Consider the following 16,201-nt stretch of genomic DNA (forward strand, 5'->3'; position numbering starts at 1 on the left):
TCAGAAGAAAAAAAGCAATCTGACAACATTAAAATTAAGAACAGTTCACCAAGACACAAAAGAAGAGTGGAAAGGGAAGCTATTACCTGAAAGAAGTTAATCAACAAAGAATTACTATTTAGACTCTACAGTCTAAAGGTGGTGTTAAAACTTCCAAAATAAGACAAAGATTCACAATCTAAGGAGGAAAAATGGGCAAAAGGCATGTATAGGCATTTCAATGAAGATAAACCACGATGGCAAAAAAAAAAAAAAAAAATTTCTTTGAAAAGATATTCAACTTTAGTAGTACCTAGAGAAATGTACATTAAAACCACTGTCAGGGGCACCTGACTCAGTAGTGTAAGCGACCGAATGACGATTTCAGCTCAGGTCATGATCCCAGGATCATGAGATCAAGCCCCATCTTAAGACTCTGAATGAGGGGCGCCTTGGTGGCGCAGTCGGTTAAGCGTCCGACTTCAGCCAGGTCACGATCTCCCGGTCCGCGAGTTCGAGCCCCGCGTCGGGCTCTGGGCTGATGGCTCAGAGCCTGGAGCCTGTTTCCGATTCTGTGTCTCCCTCTCTCTCTGCCCCTCCCCCGTTCATGCTCTGTCTCTCTCTGTCTCAAAAATAAATAAACGTTAAAAAAATTAAAAAAAAAAAAAAAGACTCTGAATGAGCATGTACCCTGTTTGGGATTCTCTCTCTCCCTCTGCCCCTCTCCCCTGCTCTCTCAGGCGCGCTCTCTCTCTCTCTCTCAAAATAAAACACAAAACAAAAAAACCCAAAAAGCCAAAAAACCACTGTCAGGTATTAGTTCCACTAGATGGGCAAAAATTAAAGTCAGCATACCAAAGACCAGTAAAGATAAGAAGCTACGCGAACTACACAAATGCCATTGGCAGAAATGCAAAACGGGTACCTTCACTTGGGGAACAAATTATTACACTTACCTGCCCTGACCCAGTGGTTCCACTCCACACATTAAGAAAAGAAAGTCTTGCACATGGTCCCTGTGAATAACATCATTTTAACAACCCAGATCTAAGGAAAGAAACCAAACCTCCGTGAAGAGAGAATGGATCCATAAATTAGTCCATACAGTGTAATACTATAAAGAGCTGTGTTGCCCAATACCATTAGTTCCATCATGCTGGTTGAGCACTTCATTGCAAAGCAGCTAATACTAATTGAAAATTACAAAGGGCAAGGGGCGCCTGCACGGCTCAATCAGTTAAGCGTCTGACTCTTGGTTCTGAGCTCAGGTCACGATCTTACCATTGGTGGGATAAAGCCCTGCACCTGGGCGGCCATTGAGCCTGCTTGAGATTCTGTTCCCTCCTCTACTTGTTCATATTTTTCTCCCTCAAAGTAAATTACGTATAAAGTGGAGAAGAAACTACACCACCATAAAGATGTAAAATTTCTAATGTTCTATATTGGCTTTACATTGAAGAGCTTAGATTTTGTAGGTTAAATATATAAACCCAATAAGCCTCACACACCTTTCTTTCCCTTAATTGTGTACCCAACTTTTTTCCGCCCGAAAAAACCGCCCACATAAAGGACAAACGCTTTAAAAAAAAAAAAGTACCTCAGAAACCAAAAGAGCTGTTTCTAGAAATTAAAAAGAACACGAAAAAAACACGTAATTTCAAGAATTATGCGCGTAAAAAAGCAACTAAGATAAAACACGCTAACAGCAGTTAAGGTGAATTTAACGAAACTCTTACCTATTTTTAAGCAGAGAAAAAAAAACACCACACAAAAAGAAAATTCCCTCTATTCTTTTTGACGATATATAGCCTTGCTAGTGCAAGGCCTCAAAAAATTGTTTTAAGACTCAGAATTGTTCCTCTCCACGGAAATCTTTAGTAAAAGGCGAAAGATTTATACGATCTGAAGAGAAACCAGAGTATACGGTCACTATGCCTAACCTGCAACTCGGGTAAAATGATCTCCTGGTTCACTGATGGTGACTAACTAACGACAAGAGTCAATGCCCTACTAAAATTTTCTAGAATAATATGTGTGTATGGGTCTATTTTTAAGATATACAAGTGGAAGAATTTTTTAATTTTGTTGCTTTCAACTGGTATCGGTGCAGTGCACTGTGGGTATGCAAATCATTGGGTCACTGCTCTTTTGGTTCAGAAAATAGGTTAGTATTCACGCGGTACCTCGGCGTCACCCTTAGGGGGCGAGCGGAGTACTGGCTGAGTGGGATCCAAACTCCGTCTTGATTAAGAGACTCAGGTTTCTGTTATTTGTACACCTGAATTTTATTTCTGTTGAATGAAGACTTTGCCATTAAATGGAAAGAGAGAAAATTAGAGAATAAGTAATTGACCTAAAATTCAGGACGGTGGTTCCTCCATGGGGAGTGAGGGGTAAGGCTGGGAAGGGCATACAAGAGTTCTAAAAGTGACTTTTTTCTTAAGCTGTGTAAGCACCTGGTGTTTTGTTTGTCCTTGGTTTAACCGTGCACCTCAAGGGTATGTACTTTTGTTTTTGTTTTTGTTTTTGTTTTTGTTTTTGTTTTTGTAGAGAGAGAGAGAGAGCGCGCAAATGAACTAGAGGGAGAGAGAGAATCCCAAAGCTGGGCTCAAGCATATCCCATGTGGGGCTCAACTCAGGAACCAGGAGACTATGATTTGAGCCAAAGTCAGATGCTTAACGACTGAGCCACCCAGGCGCTCCCAGGGTGTACACTCTTGAACAGTGCATTTTTGCTGTTTGAGAAAAATTCCTGGCAGTGTCCTGTTTAAAATTGGAGCCTAATGTGCTCAGTTTCAGGTTTCCTGCCCCACCTGATACTACTTTGGGGGATGAAATCTTGTATTCTTGTTTCGGATCCCATGTCTCCTTATTCTCCTTAAGGGAATAAGTCTCTTATTCTCCTTTTTCTTCTTTCTTTTTTTTAAAGTAATCTCTATAGGCAATGTGGGGCTTGAACTCATGACTGAGAGATCAAGAGGCAGAACTGAGCCAGTCAGGCACCCCACCCTTATACTATGCTTTTAAAATGGGCTGTTCTATTGTTGGGATGAGCACTGGGTGTTGTATGGAACCCAGTTTGACAATAAATTATATTTTAAAAAAGAAATAAAGGGAGCTTAAAATACACACACACAAAAATGTGCTGTTCTCAGTTGTTGGACCCCACCTGTGTACAAGGGTCCTCTCTAGCATTTGGGGTAACTGAACAACCTTGAGAAAGGAAATTGCACCTTTTTATTTTTTCTACCTGCTTATATAAACGTTTTCCGTCCCAACTTTGACCCCTTCTTTAAATTGGCACTCCCCCCCCCCACACTTTGTCGGTTCTTTTGCTAACAAGTCAATCATATTGGACATATATTTGATTTAAATTTGTCTAATACATTTTAAAAGCAGCTTTATTGGATATAATTCACTTGACGTACAATTCATCCATTTAAAGTGTATAATTGAATGGACTTTAGTATGCAATCATGACCACCATCTTATTTTATTTTTAGTATTTTTTTATTTTTTTATTAAAAATTTTTTTTTAATGTTTATTTAGTTTTGAGAGAGACACACACACACACAGAGTGTGAGCAGGGGAGGGGCAGAGAGAGTGGGAGATACAGAATCTGAAGCAAGCTCCAGGTTCTGAGCTGTCAGCACAGAGCCCAAAGTGGGGCTCAAACTCCTGTACCAGGAGACCATGACCTGAGCCCAAGTTGGGAGCTTAACCAACTGAGCCAACCAGGTGCCCCTATACTATCTAATTTTAGAACATTTTTGTCACCTCAAAGAGAAACTCTACCCATTGGCAGTTATTTGCCCCCCTCCCCACCTCGTTCCCCAGCTTCTGGGAACCACTAATCTACTTTCTATCTCTAAAGTGCCTATTCTGGATATTTCATATAAATGGAAGCATACAAACTGTGGCCTCTTGTGACTGGCTTCTTTCATTTAGAGGGATGTTTGTGAGGTTCCTCTAAGCATACATTTGTTTTGATACTTTTTTGCATGCTTGCAATATTTTACAATGTAATGGGAAGCTAGAGTTCCATGGACAAGTAAAGTTCACCCTATGTAATAGCTACCCTCACAGGCCTTGGCTAGGGGCTAAGGCACTAATGGAACAGGAAAGGAGCAATTCTGAATATCAGAGCGTTTACCTGCTCCTAAGTTTGAAGGAACCTTCATCTTCTGGACCTTACCCTGCTTCGTTCTGGAAGGGTTCTGGGCAGCTTTCACCAGTTAGCCACAAAGTTCATTTTGTCTTTAGCATTCCAGGCTCCATAGGGAGTCACGGAGTTTCCAGGGGGCTTCTGATTCCAAAGTGTGAACCCATCTCTGATTGCAAATGTGGAGTTTGAGGGACTGGAACAATGTCATTGTTTATGATGTGGCTGGCAGTTCCATTCCTGGCCGCAATTTATACTGATATTTAATACAAGATATAGCCTGAAAAAAAAATACAAAACATAAAAACCATTAGTTGAATTGGGGGGTGAATGAAAAGAAATTGTTTATTTTCTTTTAATGTTTATTTTAAGAGAGACAGACAGATCACGAGCAGGGGAGGGGCATAGAGAGAGGGAGTCACAGAACCCAAAGCAGGCTCCAGGCTCTGAGCTGTCAGCACAGAGCCCGACATGGGGCTCGAACTCCCAAACCGTGAGCTCATAACCTGAGCCGAAGTCAGACACTTAACCAGCTGAGCCACACAACACCCTTTTTTTTTTTTAAGAGCGAGAGCTCAAGTGAGGGAGGGGCAGAGAGAATGGGAGGGACAGAATCCCAATCCTTAGCTCAGTGCACTCCACTGGGGCTCCATCTCATCCTGGTGAGATCATGACCTGAGCCGAAATCAATAGATGCTTAACAGGTCTGAGCCACCCAGGTGCCCTAATTGTAATTTTTCAATTGAAATTTTGATTTGTTCTTGCCTTCTTTCTGACTCTAAAGGGAAAGTTTACAACACTAGGTTACACGTGATGTAACATTAAGTTGATATTCTTCATTAGATTGGGCAGATTCCCTTCAATTTCTACTATGTTAAGATTAATATTTATGTTTATATGAATATATGTATAATGAATGAGTATTCAAGTTTATAAAATACTTTTTTTGCATTCAGGAAATTTTTATTAAACAGTTTTCTCTGATCTCTGCCAGTGGAGATCTGCGTTGAGACTGTTAATTCAGGAACACCTGAGTGGCTCAGTCAGTTAAATGTTTTTGGCTCAGGGGCGCCTGGGTGGCGCAGTCGGTTAAGCGTCCGACTTCAGCCAGGTCACGATCTCGCGGTCCGTGAGTTCGAGCCCCGCGTCAGGCTCTGGGTTGATGGCTCAGAGCCTGGAGCCTGTTTCCGATTCTGTGTCTCCCTCTCTCTCTGCCGCTTGCCCGTTCATGCTCTGTCTCTCTCTGTCCCCAAAATAAATAAACGTTGAAAAAAAAATTTAAAAAAAATGTTTTTGGCTCAGATCATGAGCTTGGGGCCTCCTTGGGATTCTCTCTCTCCCTCTATCTCTGCCCCCCCACCCCCCACATGAACTCTCTCTCAAATAAACTTTAAAATTAAAAAGAGATTGTTAAATCATCCTTACCTATTCTTTATTATTATTTTTTTTTAAGTTCATTTTGAGAGAAAACAGTATGAGCAGGGACACAGAAGGAGAGAGAGAGAGAGAGAGAGAGAGAGAGAGAGAGAGAGAATCCCAGGCAGGCTCTGCACTGTCAACAACAGAACCTGACCTGGGGGTCAAAGTCACGAAATACTGAGATCCTGATCTGAGCCAAAACCGAGAGACACTTAACCCACTGAGCCGCCCCCTTACGCACCCCTCTACCTGTTCTTATGGATTGATTTTTGGTTCGTATTTGTTGTGGCCGGATCCCAGGGGCCACAGCTACAAGTGGCAAGTGTGAGCACAGGAGCAACACCTCACGCTTACCGATCTTGCAGCGGAGAGAGACTCTCCTGCGGAGGTGGACAAAGCCTCTAGAGTCTCAGCTCTTGTCCCCAAATTTACCTACTTTCTAGGACTCCTTGCTCATTCTGCTGCAGCCTCTCTACCGGCCACAAAGGGGCGCTGCTTCTCTTTAGTGCTCAGTTCCTGCCACAAGGCCCATCAGCTAAAAGTCAGGGAGCCCAAACTTTTATGGTTCCTAAAAGAATTTTGGAAATATTTATTCCTCGTGCACATTTTAAAGATCACATGTATAGCTTTCGTAAAGTAACTTACAACAGCATACATTTAAATAGATGCAAAGAAAAAATATTTTGTGCATTGTGATGCTGTAAACTGTTATGTGACCGTAAAATGCAAGAAGTGTAAGGTAAATACCCAAGAGATTTAATACTTACTCTCTCCTCAAACTTGCTTTTCCCCCTTTCATTTCACCAAGAATTAAGTACAAACATTCCTTATAACTGGAAATGCTCTATTGAATACTGAACTGTATTTTAGGACAAAATAAGCACAATAGCTGAAACGCGAAACACCCCACTAATTAGTAACCTTTATTTTTTTCTTTTAATTTTTTTTTCAACATTTATTTATTTTTGGGACAGAGAGAGACAGAGCATGAACGGGGGAGGAGCAGAGAGAGAGAGGGAGACACAGAACCGGAAACAGGCTCCAGACTTCAAGCCATCACCCCAGAGCCGGACGCGGAGCTCGAACTCCCAGATCACGAGATCGTGGCCTGGCTGAAATCGAACGCTTAACTGACTGCGCTACCCAGGCACCTCTAAAATTAGTAACCTTTAAACGTTATGGACACACGCCACACCTAGCAAGCAACAAGGACTAAACAATACTCCTAAAGAACCCAAAAAGGAACGCATAACAGCTTTTAAAGAACCTTCCCTTTAAACCACACAGGTAATCCTGTTAGTTACAGGACTTCGAAAAATTGGTTTAAAACTCAGAGTTGTTCCTCTCCACGGAAATCTTTAGTAAAAGGCGAAAGATTTATACGATTTGAAGAGAAACAAGAGTATACCACACCATTTTCCTAACTCATTTCCCAAGTAAATATAACCCCTAGTACACAAAGGGTAGCTACTTATCACAAGCGTTACTCATTGCAAAAATTTAGTCAAGGAATTCTGAAAATAATAGGCTCACACTTAGAAAAGTTGGATAATGAATAAGTTTATTTTACTTGTAAACAATTATACTGTTTGCGGTGTATTATGGGTATGCAAATGAACCTGTGTAATCGCCCTTTAGACTCCGGAAATTTAAGTATTCAAATCGGTGCTCTGGGGCCACTTTTAAGGGGCAAAGCGGAGACTCAGCTGCCTGACGTCTCAATTTCGTCCTGGTCAACTGGAGACATTCTGATTTTGTCTATTCCTAAATTGGAGCTTTGCGTATGATTTGTTTCAAATAAAAGAATTTTCTGATAGCTGCGGAGAGGGGGCAAGCCTTGAGGACAGCAAAGTAATGGTTAATGCAAAATTCAGGGTAGTGTTCACCTGCTGTCGGAAGCGAGGGCTGTGACTGGGGAAAGGTGTCAGCAATATCCTTTTTCTTAAACTGGGAAGGAAGCATCAAAGTCTCATTTCATTATTTGTTTATGTTCATATATCGTGTAACATCATGTGTCATAGTCATGAACGTTATAAATCTTCCCCTTCAGTGAGACTTACTTTTATGTCTTTCAATATAGTTTTATAATTTTACTATAGAGATTTTGTTAGATTTGCTTTACTCTTTTTTTTTTTTTTTTTTTTTTTTTAAGTTTCTTTATTTGTGTTGAGAGAGAGAGGAAAAGCAAAAGTGGTGGAGGGGCTGAGAGAGAGAATCCTAAGCGCAGAGCCTGCAGAGCCCTCTTGGGGCTTGAACTCAGGAACCTGGGGATCATGACCTGAGCCGAAATTGAGAGACCGAGGCTTAACGACTGAGCCACCCAGGTGCTCCAAGATTTACTTTACTCCTAATATTTTGTACGTTTTGTGATTAGTATGGATTTTTTAAGTTGCATTTTTTTTAAATGTTTATTTATTTTTGAGACAGTGAAAGAGTGCATGAGCAGGGGAGGGGCGGGGGGGGGGGGGGGGCGGCGAGCAGAAGATCTGAAGCAGGCTCCACCTGGACAGCAGAGAGCTTGATGCAGGGCTCAAACTCCTGAACCTGTGAGACCTTGACTTGAGCTGAAGTTGGTTGCTTACTGACTGAGCCACTCAGGCGCCCCTTAAATCGCAATTTATAATTGTTTATTGTTGGTATATAGTAATGCAATTGACTTTTTTTTTTTCAACGGGATAGAAGTTTATTGAATACTCCACAAAGGATGGGTGGACAGGACCGCAGAGAAGAGGCCGCGTGCCACAACTGACTTTTACTTATTGCTCTTGCATTCGGTGATCTTAAACTCTTGTTCTAATGATCGTAGATTCTAGTGGATGTTGTATGTAGACAAGTATATCATCTGAAAGTGACAACTTTGTTTTTCCCTCATAAATCTATACATTTTATTATTTCTTGTTCGTGTTTTATTTAATTGGGAACTCTAATAGAGGAGGCACTGAACCGAAGCAATGATAGTGGGTGTCTTTTTCCCATTCTGGTCATGGCTTTCATTGGACCACTATTAAATGCGAACTTTGATGTTAGACAGGTGGGGCTTCATGGGCAAGCAGTCTATACACTTGCTCTTTGCTCATAAAGCCCAGCTCTACAGTTGACTTCATGAAATTCTTAGTAATTTTGAACAGGCCTGTATTTTCATTTTGTACTGGGCCTCAAAAGGTTTCTGGTAGAAACTCTTCTAATTAAGCTAGTTCCATTCTATTCCTAGTTTGCTGTGATTTTTTTTTTTCTTGTAGTATAGGTTAGTACTGAGATAATCATAACTTTTCTCTTTTAATCTATTAATGTGGAAAATTACATTCACAGATTTTCTATGATAAATCATCCCTGAAGTCATAACCTAAACTCTATTTGACACTCATGTATTTTTAAATAGACTTTATTGTTTAGAAAAAATTTAAATTTACAGAAAAGATGGGAAGATATTGCAGAAAGTTCTGCATATCCCACACCCATTTGCCCCATCACTAATATGTTATTATTAGTATGGTCCACTTGTTACAATTAATGATCCTGCATTATATGTCGTTGTCATGTCTTCTTAGGTTCCTCTGGGCTTTAAGTATCTTGGACTTTCCTTGTTTTGATTACCTTGATATTTTTGAGGCATACAGGTAAGATATTTTGTAGAATGTCCCTCTACTGGGACTGGTCTGATGGTTTTCTCACAATTAGACCGGGGTAATGTGTTTTTGAGAGGAAGACTACATAGATATGTTGCCATTTTCACCACCTCATTTCAAGGGTACATATATCAGCATGACTTATCACTATTGATATGGTGATATTAATCACCTCCAGAGAGGAGAGGAAGCTGGAGGTTGAATCAATCACCAATGGCCAATGATTTAATTAATCATGCCTAAGTAATGAAGCCTTCATAAAAATTAAAAAAGGATGAGGTTCAGAGAGCTTGGGGTTGGTGAAAACATGGAGATACAGGGAAAGCAGTGTACCCAGAGAGAATACAGAAGCTTTGCATCCCTTCCCATATACGTTGACCTATGTATCTCTTCCATCTGACAGTTACTGAGTCATACCCTTTTATAATAAACAGTGATGTAGTAAGTAAACTGTTTTCCTGAATTCTGTGAGTCACTCTAGCAAATGAATTAAATCTGAGGAGGCGGGGTCATGAGAATCTCCAATTTGTAGCTGGTCTGTCAGAGGCACAGATGACAACCTGGATTTGCCATTGCAACAAAGAATTATGAGACAAGCAAAGAAAAAGGGAAAGTATGATCCATACACTGGGGAAAAAGGCAGTCAACAAAAAACTGCCTATGAAAGCAACCAGATGTTGAGTTTAACAGACAAAGCCTTGAAAGTAGCTATTATAAATATGTTTAAGGAAGTAGAGGAAGATATGAGGACAATGTCACATCAAATAGAGAATACCAAAAAAGGGATAAAAATTATTTCAAAACAAACAAATGGAGGGGTACCTGGGTGGCTCATCAGTTGAGCATCTGATCTTGATTTTGGCTAAGGTCATGATCCCAGGGTCATGGGATGGAGCCCCAGGTTGGGCTGCATGCTGAGTGTGGAGCCTGCTTGAGATTCTCTCTCTTTCTTTCTCCCCCTCTGCCCCTCTCCCCTACTTGCTCTCTCTCTCTCTCTCTCTCTCTCTCTCTCTAAAATGAAAAATAAATTTAACTTAATTTTAAAAATAAAAATAAATTAAAAATTAAAATTAAAAAAATAAAAATTAATAAAAACAAATGGAAATGCTAGAGTTGAAAAGTATAGAAATTGGAATAAAAAATTCACCACAGGGATTAACAGTAGATGTTAACTAGCAGAAGAAAGAGCTAGCAAACCTGAAAATAGATCAATAGAGATTATGTAATCCAAAGAACATAGAAGAAAACAATGAAGAACAATTACAGAGCCTCAGAGAAATGGGGGACACCATTAAACACATCAATGTACATGTGATGGGAATACCAGAAGGAGAGAAGAGAGAAAGGAGCAGAAAAAATATTTGAAGAAATGATAGCTGAAAACTTCCCAAATAATAGAAAAACAATCATTTACATATACAGGAAGCCCAATGAATCCCATGTAGAATGCATTCAAAGAGATCCACCAATAGACACATCATGGTAAAAATGCCAAAAGCCAGGGCTCCTGGGTGGCTCAGTTGCTTAAGCATCTGACTCTTGATTTTTGCTCAGGTCACAATCTTGCAGTTTGTGAGCTCAAGCCCTGAGCTGGACTCTGTGCTGACAGCATGGAGACTGCTTGGGATTCTCTCTCCCTCTCCCTAGAGTCTCAGTCTGTCTCTCAATGTCTCTCTCTCTCTCTCTCTCTCTCTCTCAAAATAAATAAATAAACATTTAAAAAAAGATTTAAAAAATGCCAAAAGCCAAAGACAAGGAAGAAATCTTGAAAGCAGCAAGAGAAAAATAAGTCCTCACTTACAACAGAACCCAAATAAAATTAACAGCTGACTTCTCATCAGCAGCAATAGAGGCCAGAAAGCAGTAGGATGACATGTTCAAAGTGCTCAAAGAAAAAAGCTGCCAACCAGAATCCTATATCCAACAAAACTATCTTTTAAAAATGAAGGCAGGGGCACCTGGGTGGCTCAGTCGGTTAAGTAGCCAACCTCAGCTCAGGTCATGATCTTATAGTCCATGAGTTCGAGCCCCATTTTGGGTTCTGTGCTGACAGCTCAGAGCCCGGGGCCTGCTTCAGATTCTGTGTCTCCCTCTTTCTTTGTCGCTCCCCTCCTCATGCTCTGTCTCTCTCTCAAAAAAAGAAAAATTAATTAATAAATAAACATTAAAAACGAAGGCAAATTTGCAGATAAACAAAAACTGAGAGAATTTGTTACTAGCAAACCTGCCTTACAAGAAATACTAAAGGAAGTTCATCAGGCTGAAAGTAAGTGACCTCAGATAGTAATGGGAGTCCACACAAGAAGCCAAAAAACACTCATAATTATAAAAGACAGAATACATGCAGTTTTGTTGTCCTTCTTTCCCTTAACTAATTTAAAAGACAATTATGTAAAACAATATGTATATGATGTATTGTTAGGCCTATAAAATGGAAATGTAACATATTTGCCAATAAGAGCACATAGAGTTTGTGAGGGAGCAAAGCTGTATTGGACTAAAGAAATGTCTCCATACCACCCAAAGCAATCTACATGTTCAATGCAATCCCTATCAAAGTAACACCAGCATTCTTCACAGAGCTAGAACAAATAATCCTAAAATTTGTATGGAACCAGAACAGACCCCAAATAGCCAAAGCAATCTTGAAAAAGAAAACCAAAGCAGGAGGTATCACAATCCCAGACTTCAAGCTATACTACACAGCTGTAATCATCAAGACAGTATGGTACTGGCACAAGAACAGACACTCAGATCAATGGAATAGAATACAGAACCCAGAAATGGACCCACAAACGTATGGCCAACTAATCTTTGACAAAGCAGGAAAGAATATCCAATGGAATAAAGACAGTCTCTTCAGCAAGTGGTGCTGGGAAAACTGGACAGCGACATGCAGAAGAATGAACCTGGACCACTTTCTTACACCGTACACAAAAATAAACTCAAAATGGATGAAAGACCTAAATGTAAAACAGGAAGCCATCAAAATCCTCGAGGAGAAAGCAGGCAAAAACTTCTCTGATCTCGCCCGCAGCAACTTCTTACTCAACACGTCTCTGGAGGTAAGGGAAACAAAAGCAAAAATGAACTACTGGGACCTCATCAAAATAAAAAGCTTCTGCACAGCGAAGGAAACAATCAGCAAAACTAAAAGGCAGCTGACAGAATGGGAGAAGATATTTGCAAACGACATATCAGATAAAGGGTTAGTATCCAAAATCTATAAAGAACTTATCAAACTCAACAGCCAAAAAACAAATAATCCAGTGAAGAAATGGGCAAAAGACATGAATAGACACTTCTCCAAGGAAAACATCCAGATGGCCAACCGGCACATGAAAAAATGCTCAACATCACTCATCATCAGGGAAATACAAATCAAAAACACAATGAGATATTACCTTACACCTGTCAGAATGGCTAACATGAACAACTCAGGCAACAACAGATGTTGGCGAGGATGCAGAGAAAAAGGATCTCTTTTGTATTGTTGGTGGGAATGCAAGCTGGTGCAGTCACTCTGGAAAACAATATGGAGGTTCCTCAAAAAACTAAACATAGAACTACCCTATGACCCAGCAATTGCACTCGTAGGCATTTATCCACAGGATACAGGTGTGCTGTTTCAAAGGGACACATGCACCCCCATGTTTATAGCAGCACTATCAACAATAGCCAAAGTATGGAAAGAGCCCAAATGTCCATCGATGGATGAATGGATAAAGAAAATGTGGTATATATATACAATGGAGTATTACTCGGCAATCAAAAAGAATGAAACCTTGCCATTTGCAACTACATGGATGGAACTAGAGGATATTGTGCTAAGTGAAATTAGTCAGAGAAAGACAAAAATTATATGACTTCACTCATATGAGGACTTTAAGAGACAAAACAGATGAACATAAGGGAAGGGAAACAAAAATAATATAAAAACAGGGAGGGGGACAAAACAGAAGAGACTCATAAATATGGAGAACAAACTGAGGGTTACTGGAGGGGTTGTGGAAGGGGGGATGGGCTAAATGGGTAAGGGGCATTAAGGAATCTACTCCTGAAATCATTGTTTCACTATATGCTAACTAATTTGGATGTAAATTTTAAAAAATAAAAAATAAAATTAAAAAAAAAAGAGGAAATGTCTCCAGATGGTGACTCAAATCCAGAAGAATATATAAACACAACCAGAAATGATAAATAAGAGTGTTAATATAACAAAAGTGATAAATATATACTTACTCTCTTTTCTTCTCTCATCCTCTTTAAAAAGACATAAAATTATATAGAGTAAAAATAACAATATTTTGTTTGGCTTGTAATATTTATAGATGTGACCTAACAATAAGACTACAAAAAAGGGTAAGGAAAGAGAGCTATAAGAGAGACATTTCTATATATTGCAGAAATTAAGTTAGTAAAAATATGAAGCTGATTCTGATAAGTTAAGGTGTGTATGGTAAGCTCTAGAGAAATCACTAGGCAAATTACTTTAAAAAATCATTAAAAAAATCACTAGAGGGGGTGCCTGGGTGGCTTGGTCGGTTAAACGTCCGACTTCGGCTCAGGTCATGATCTCACGGTCCATGAGTTCGAGCCCTGCGTCGGGCTCTGTGCTGACAGCTCAGAGCCTGGAGCCTGTTTCAGATTCTGTCCCCCTCTCTCTCTGCTCCTCCCCTGTTCATGCTCTGTCTCTCTCTGTCTCAAAAATAAATAAACGTTAAAAAAAAATCACTAGAGGATTTAAAATGCTAAATCATAAAATATTCATTTAATGCAAAACAAGTCAGTAAAAGTATGAATAGAGGAACATAAAAGATCTGAGACATATAGAAAACAAAAAGTATAGTATATGTTTAAGTATATCAATGAAAACATTAAATGTGAATGTATTAAAGAATTCAACCAAAAGGCAGAGATTGTCAGACTTGATTTAGAACAAACAAAGAAACAAACAAGATCCATCTATATGCTGTCTACAGGAGACACACTAGATTCAAAGATACAAGTAGATTGGATATTAAAGGCTGGAAAAAGATATATCATTCAAACAGCAAACAAAAGAAAGCTGGAATGCTTATCCTAATATCAGACAAAATAGAGTTTAAAACAAAAAATGTTACTAGAGATAAAGAGAGACATTTTATAATTTTAAAGAAGCTGATCCATCAGGAAGATATACAAATTATGAACATATAGCACCCACCAATAAGAGAGCACCAAAATACATGTAGCAAAATTTAACAAAAATTAATGGACAATTCCACAATAATAGAGACATAAATATTCCACTTTCAATATTAGATAGGACAACTAGATACACAATCAATAAGAAAATATAAGATTTGAAAATAGTATAAACCACTGAGACCTCATAGACATCTATGGAACACTTGACCCAACAACAGCAGAATATACTTTTTTTTTCTCAGGTGCTCATGGAACATTCTCCAGGATAGGCATATGGTAGGCCATAAGACAAAGCTCAATAACTTAAAAGGATAGAAGTAATGCAAAATACGTTCTCTGACCACAATGAAATGAAATGTTCTCTGACCACAAAAAAAGAAATTTGAGAAACTCAAAAACAGTCAAATTAAATGACACACTCCTATATAACCAATGTGTCGAAAAAGAAATCAAAAGAGAAATTATAAAACACTTGAGATTAATGAAAATGAAGACACAACATATAAAAACTCATGGGATGCAGCTGTAGTGCTGTGCTTAGAGGAAATTTTATAAATTCATAACTTACAAATTTTCTCAAAGAGTGCTTAGAGGAAAATTTATAGGTGTAAATGCTTACATTAAGAAAGAAGAAAGTTCTCAAAACAATAAACTAAACTTTCACCTTAACACATTCAAAAAAGAAGAGCAAACTAAACCGAAACAAGCAGAGTGAAGGAAATAAAAAAGATTGGAGCAGAACTTAATGAAATACAGACTATTAAATAATAGAGCAAACAGTGAAACCAAAAGCTGGTTGGCTGATAACACCAACAAAAGTAACACACCTTAGTGCTTCTGGGTGGCTCAGTTGGTTAAGCATCTGACTCTTGATTTTGGTTCAGGTCATGATCTCAGGGTCATGAGGGGCTCGCTCTCTCTGCCCCTCCCCTGTTCTCTCTCTCTCTCTCCCTCTCTCTCTCTCTCTGTCAAAAAAGAAAAAAAAAAGTGACAAACCTATAGCTAGATTGAGTAAGAAAAAAGAAGACTCAAATATTTAAAATCAGGGGCACCTGGGTGGCTCAGTGGGTTGAACGCCCCACTTCAGTCATGATCTTGTCATGATCTCTCCGTTTGTGGCTTGGAGCCCCACATCGGGCTTGCTGCTGTCAGCCTGCCAGTGTAGAGTCTGCTTTGGATCCTCTGTCCCACTCTCTCTGCCCCTCCCCCAGTTGTGCTCTCCCAAAAATAAATATATAAATAAAACAAAATCAGGGGCACCTGGAGGCTGCTGGGTGGTGCAGTCAGTTAAGCGTCCTACTCTTGTTATTGGCTCAGGTCATGATCTCATGGTTTGTGGTTTGTGAGTTCAAGCCTCATATCAGGCCCTGTGCTGATGGTGCAGAGCCTGCTTGGGATTCTGTCTCTCCTTCTCTTAGTCCCTCCCCTGGTTGTGCACACATGCACATGCTCTCTCTCTCTCTCTCTCTCTCTCTCTCTCTCTCTCTCTCTCTCTCTCAACATAAATAAATAAACATTGAAAAAAAATTTTAAGAGTAGGTCAAATGAGAGACACTATGATTTTGTAGACAGATGCTAAAAACGATTTAAAACAAATTTTTTAATGAAAAAAAAAATCAGGAGCACTTGGCTGGCTCAGTTGGTGGAGCATGTGACTCTTGATCTTGGGGTCATAAGTTTGAGCCCCATGTTGGGTGTAGCGATTACTTTAAAAAAATCTTTAAAAAAATCTAAAATCAGAAATGAATGAAAGGACATTACTACTTACCTTGCAGAAAGAAAAACAATTATAGAGGAATACTATGAGCAATTGTATTCCAATAA

The 16,201-nt window shown here is 39.4% G+C and overlaps 2 non-coding genes across 2 annotated transcripts; both read right to left on the reverse strand.

The window, feature by feature from the left end:
* Positions 1-1,785: 1,785 nt before the first annotated feature.
* Positions 1,786-1,901, reverse strand: LOC125169124 (U5 spliceosomal RNA). Its single transcript, XR_007153458.1, has one exon. It is a non-coding gene; the product is annotated as a U5 spliceosomal RNA (small nuclear RNA).
* Positions 1,902-6,850: 4,949 nt separating this feature from the next.
* LOC125169125 (U5 spliceosomal RNA) lies at positions 6,851-6,967 on the reverse strand. Its single transcript, XR_007153459.1, has one exon. It is a non-coding gene; the product is annotated as a U5 spliceosomal RNA (small nuclear RNA).
* Between the last annotated feature and the right edge of the window lie 9,234 nt (positions 6,968-16,201).

Source organism: Prionailurus viverrinus, chromosome B3 (assembly GCF_022837055.1).
Source record: "Prionailurus viverrinus isolate Anna chromosome B3, UM_Priviv_1.0, whole genome shotgun sequence".
Classification (NCBI taxonomy): Eukaryota; Metazoa; Chordata; class Mammalia; order Carnivora; family Felidae; genus Prionailurus; species Prionailurus viverrinus.